Raw genomic sequence first — 6,000 nt, 5'->3', positions numbered from 1 at the left:
CATGACTTCTCCACTCTCCTCACTTAACCACTGTTCTGATATTTTATATCGCGAATTATCTTTGCTTAATTTAGAATTTTATATAATGCAAATCATTCATTATGCATTTTACATCTCTCTGTTAACTTCAACATGATAGTTTTTCAATTAACATATTACTGAATGTCCCTGAAGTTTGTTAATTCTCACTGCTATATTGTATATATCTTGCATTCTTTAACCTATTCTGTTCAGAATAGAGATGTTTTTAATATGTGGTTGCTATGAGTAATTATTTAATAAAAATCTTTGCATATGTCTTTTTCCAAATATGTCATATTTAAAATAAATTTTATATAATAATACATACAATATATAAATTGATATACTATAACTGTTATGTTTATAATAGTATAATAATAATTTACAAATATAGTTGTTCTAATGGTGTATGTGTATAATTAAAATGTATTGCCTTTTGGCATTAGAATGAAACTGTACGGTCAAAAATATATCTGTATGTAAATTATCCCAGCTCTTTCTAGTGTGTTGTATAAATACACACTATATCCAATAGTTTCATGATCCAAAGCTTAGTACTGCCAGAAATTTTAATGCCATCAGCTCTGATCATTATATAAAAGCATCATTATGACTTTAATGGGTATTTTTCTCATACTGATCAACTGAACGCATCTCTCAGAGCACCATTCGTTATGGACTTCTGTATTGTGAGAATGAGAAGTGCCCATTCATGTCTCTTGACCATTTGTCATGTATATTACCTGTTATTTTCATTTTTAAAAGTAGTTATATTTTCCATATGACTCTTTTTGGAAATTGTGAGATACAAATGCTTTTCTTGACTGTTAATTATATTTTTCTTCTCATATTGGAGTTTTTTAATGACCAGGATATATTAACATTACCATCGTCCAATATCTTATTTGGATGTTGGTGATTATTTGGACATATTTCACAAGTTAGTCAAAGTTCATGAAGATAATCTACTGAATTACACTTTATGGTTTATCTTTTTTCTTTACTGATGAATTATTAGTTTTATGTTTATAATACTTTGAGAATTTATATTTTTGTGATGCAGTGTTTGTGATACTGTGTGGGAGATGCGTAGTTCACACTTTTCTGAATCATTACCTAGTTGATGTGGTATAATTTATAGCAGATGATCTTTTCTACATAAACAACTTTACATACATGGGTTTATATATTTTAACAAAATTTAAGAAGATGATTATTCATTGTGTCTCAAAATTTGTTTTTCTCTCTTCTGTTGTCTTTCTTTTTGTTCATGGGCAATAATTACACATAAGGCATTTTTAGTGATAAAGTTCTATAAAGATCTTTGAGGTTCCATTAGTTTTTCTATCTCCTCTGTACCTTCAGGAAATAATTATTTCTGTCACTCCATCCTTATTTCATCAATTCTTTCCTCTACATTTCAATATTTATGTAAATGTATTGAATTTTGTAATGTAGATAATGATTTTTCAACTGATTTTGTTTAATTCATTGGTACAGTTTTTACTTCCCTAATTGTTCTGTCACTGACATCATATTTCCATAGAGTTATTGGAACATAGTTTTTTAAATATATTTTAGGTGTATGTATATATTTGTAATAACTACTTTAAGTATTTGTATTAAAAATCCAACATCTTATCCTAGTTAGTTATTTCGTATGGCTGATTTGTCCCCTTGAGTATGGAAGATACCTTTTAGTTTCGTTGCATGGTTTTAAAATTTGGGTAAGTCCACATTTTCAATAATATAGTATAGTAAATATGGATCCTCGTACATGCTTACTAGATTTATGCTTTTATAACTTCAGTAAACTATTACTGTAGAATCATCTGTTTGAAAGTGTGCTTACTCAGTTTTTAAAATTCTTGTTATTATTTTATTTTTAGGCTCAATTACTGTGATTCCCCTTGGGTATTCATAGCTTACTTGGCAACCAATGATTTGTAAAAATGTATTCAAATACCTCAAGTCAGTATGGCTCCACCCTCTGCTACTTTGTGTACGTGTGTGTACACACTAGTGTGTTGGTATGGGAGTACTCATACTTTTAAAATCAGTTCTCAAATCAATTTGGCCATATTATCTTTGCCATATTATCTTTGTTTCTTCTACATGGTGGAAATATTTTTCACACAAACCAAGTAGGTATAGAGAGTTAATATCACCTCTTGTACTGTGATCTCATATTGAGTATGTTCCTGTTTATAGTTGGCAGTGTGCTGACACAGACCAGAAAAAGGGTGGTCGTCTTCACATTTAATCTAGTGAATTCAGCACTTTGACCTGGAAAAGGAGTGGCAAGCTTATCCACAACTTCCAAAGTAATCAGACTTCCCCTTGTGGCAACACCAGTGATGTTTCAGCATTCCCCAAACAGTAAGAATAACACTTTTTACTCAGGAACTGAGATGGAGACTGAGGGAGACATGGGAGCAGTTTTAGACATGAAGATTACAAAATTGCTCTGTTTTTACTGGAACCTCTAGCTGCTTTCTCCAGTAATAAATGCCCATGTTATTTTTACTTTTTGATCAAATTTCAAAGGTATGAAATTGTTATATCTGTCCCTTCACTTAATCATGCTAATACATTTTCTTAATGTGTCCAATGTATATAAAAGTATATTATAAATTGTATCATTCTAACCTAGAAAAATAACTATATTTGGTTTATCATTTTTAAAATCATCTTGAATTAGGTTGCAAATATACAATTTAGTTACTTAATATTGTATTTGATTCCATTTGAAGTCTCATAGCTTGCCATATACAACATTGCCTTTTCCAAACTGGTATATAAGAACACTATAAAATATAAAATATAACCTACATCATTCTCTTTCCATATTATGATTATAATGTTAAAACAACATTGATATAGACCCAGTTCTGGTAGATTCGCTAGTTAGAGCATCATAGGAATGCAGGCAGGATGCTGGTTGATGCCCCATCATGCACATACAAGAAGCTCCCAAAGAATGCCACACTAAGTGGACCAACTAACTGATTGCTCTCTCTCTCTCTCTCTCTCTCTTTCTCTCTCTCATCAATAAAAATAAAGAAACAAAACAAACAATAACCTTGATTTAAAAAGGAAGTGACTTCATTGGCATACATCTATTTTTTTAATGAATAATTGTAAAAAAAAGTTGTATAATTGTAAAAAATATGCATGAAAATTAAGAGTAGGTTCAAAGCTTGTGCATTTTGAAAGTTTATGAAAAAGTTCTTTTGTAAATTGCCCGTTATAAAATTAGTCCCAACAATGCAAAGCACATGGAGAATATAGTCAACAATATTCTAATAAATATGCATGGTGTCAGATGGGCCCTAGATTCATGGGGGTGGTCATCTCTGAAGCTGTACATAGGTGCAAAACAATATTGAATGTGAACAGTAAAGAAAAAACAATTTTTTTAAAGTTGCTTTCAAAATAAGTTTTCTGAAAATATCATTGTCACATTTTCTATGGCCAATTTATTAGTGTCCAAAATCATTCTCATTGTTTAATATTAACAAAACCTGCATTTAAATTCTCAATATACAAATAAAAGCCAGAGGCAAAAGAATCATAATATGTCATTTAAAATATAAAGGTTGCCCTGACTGGTATAGCTCAGTTGGTTGGACATCGTTTTCTAAAGGGAAGTGTTATGGGTTTGATTCCTAGTCAGGGCAAGTGCCTGTGTTCTTTCAGGATTGGTCTGGGATCCAGCATAGGAGAGGCAACCATTCATGATTCCCTTCCTTCTCCCTCTCTTCCTCTCTCTCTAAAAATAAATCAATTGAAACTTTAATAAATACATCAAATAAAACATAAAGGTTTAGACTTTTGTTTATTATCCCATGGTAGCACAGTTGTAGATTTGTGGTTTTCTTTAAAGTCTTGTCCATCTCACAAACACACGGAGTTCTCTTTCTAATATTCTGCCACCCTAGATGGGTGCAGGTTAGCTTTTTACACATGCACCCGGCATTTCAAACTTTCACTTCTATGCCATCACACCTCTTTGCTCATGAATTATCATCCCCAGATTTTTAAAAAGTTTATTAATACCCATAATATCAGCTTATCGTTGCCTAAGAGAAGACTCTTTAATGAATAAGGTGTAGATCATCCTTTGTAATTCCCTCATTCTGCACCTGACCTTGAGGGTGAGTTGTGCTTTTCCAGAACACAAGATTCCCTTCTTTTGAGCTCTCCTCAGGAATTCCACCAGATGCTCTGGCTCAGGCTCCCCACTCATGCCAAACACTCTTCCTCTTTCTCAGAGGCTGGCCTTAGGAGAGTTGGTCAGTGATGTTGTGAATTCAGCCACTAAGAATTAACCTGTATTTTTCCTTTTGCACTGTTCACAGAGTGTTGTAGGAGGAGATATGAACTGTTTCATGGACCTACCTGTATCTTTGGGCAGTTGTTTAGAATATTGTTGGTTCTGCTGCAACTGTTGCCTCAAATCAGGTGATTCTTGAGGTGTTCTACATTGATTCAGGGTCCTTAATTTTTTCACACAAGGTGGTGTGATCGTTGGGTGTTGGTTATGCTGGGCCAGCAGGGTGGTGTGACCAAGAATTCCTGGCCCTCAGGACGTGGTTGATTGCTTATTCACTAATGTCATCAGATGTTGTTGGGCTATGCAGTTTACTTAGCCGTCACCTCCCCTCTAACTGGGAGCCACTTTGATTGTTTTTACAAATACAAGTTAATTTTCCTTAATTTCTCATAAAATTTGTTTTCTCATAGAATTTTTTGAACATTTTCAAAATACATCCATGGACTGGACTGTCCCAGAGAAATAATACTAATTCTTGGGTGTGGACAATTGGCACAACTCTCTTCTGAACTGTAAGTTTCTTTAGAACACCTATATATTATTCCCTCATGCTTTCAAATCAGAAATTAATCTTAGAAACAAAAGGCAATGGGTAAACAAGTATGTGAAGAAATATTTAAGTGTTTTTAAAAAATTTTTTAAGAAATATTCAGATTTACTGTGTAAATATTATTGTAAATATTTGTTTATTTAAATAATAAGTTATATATCATCAGATTAATAATTTATGATCTCTGCATTTCAGATTTGCAAAAATTTCAGAGTTGGACAAGAATTGTGTATATTGGAATAATGACACACACAAGTTCTATTCTGAATCCTGTCTAGAAAACAGACGATATATTTGTAAGCACCAGTCACATTAGTTCACCTAAATTAGGTATAATGTTACTCTCACCATCCCTAAAGAACACATTTCTAGTTTCTTCAAGAATGCTGCAATTATTTTGTAAAATTAAGTTTTAAGAATTATTTTGAGACCAGTTTTAGTATCACCACAAAAATAAAAGGAACTTACTGACATTTTTCATGTTCCCCTGCATGCAGAGCAACCCCATTATCAGCATCACTCAGCAGAGTGGGACGTTTGTCACTGAGAGTGAGTCTGTACTGACACATCATAGTCACTTAAAATGTATACTTTATCTGAAGCTTCATCCTTGGTAATATAGAAATTTTTTCATATCTATATTTATGCTAAACTTTAAAATATATATCCAGGTACATATTAAACATTTTACAATTTTGTTATTAATTAAGATATATCAAGTATAAATTATGAATTGTAATATCAAGCACTGTTACTGCTAAGTCTAAAATAACATGAATAATTGTAGACACATCTTGAATATAACTTTCCCCTGTCTTTGAATGTTGAAAATGAGGACTGAATATATCTGGATATCAAAGGTATATAAGACAGTTGAGTCAGAACAGAGAAATCAGGGATGATTTAAAGAATTATTAAGTATTTTAGGGGGATAGCCTACAGAGAGGGATGGAAGAAAATTATAAAATGTACTAAACTTTTAATCAAAGATTACCAAAAGGAAGAATCATATATGACCCAAAGCTATCTCGTCAGCAATGGGTTTCAGACTCATGTCACTACAGTAAACTTGATGGCAAACACATTCACTGGA

General features: G+C 32.3%; 1 pseudogene; it reads right to left on the bottom strand.

The window, feature by feature from the left end:
• Positions 1–4,015: 4,015 nt before the first annotated feature.
• Positions 4,016–5,479, bottom strand: LOC123819377 (annotated as a pseudogene).
• Between the last annotated feature and the right edge of the window lie 521 nt (positions 5,480–6,000).

This window comes from Phyllostomus hastatus, unplaced genomic scaffold, assembly GCF_019186645.2.
Source record: "Phyllostomus hastatus isolate PE091 unplaced genomic scaffold, TTU_PhHast_1.1 phas_contig_308, whole genome shotgun sequence".
NCBI lineage: Eukaryota > Metazoa > Chordata > Mammalia > Chiroptera > Phyllostomidae > Phyllostomus > Phyllostomus hastatus.
This window is presented reverse-complemented; position numbering and strand designations above follow the sequence as displayed.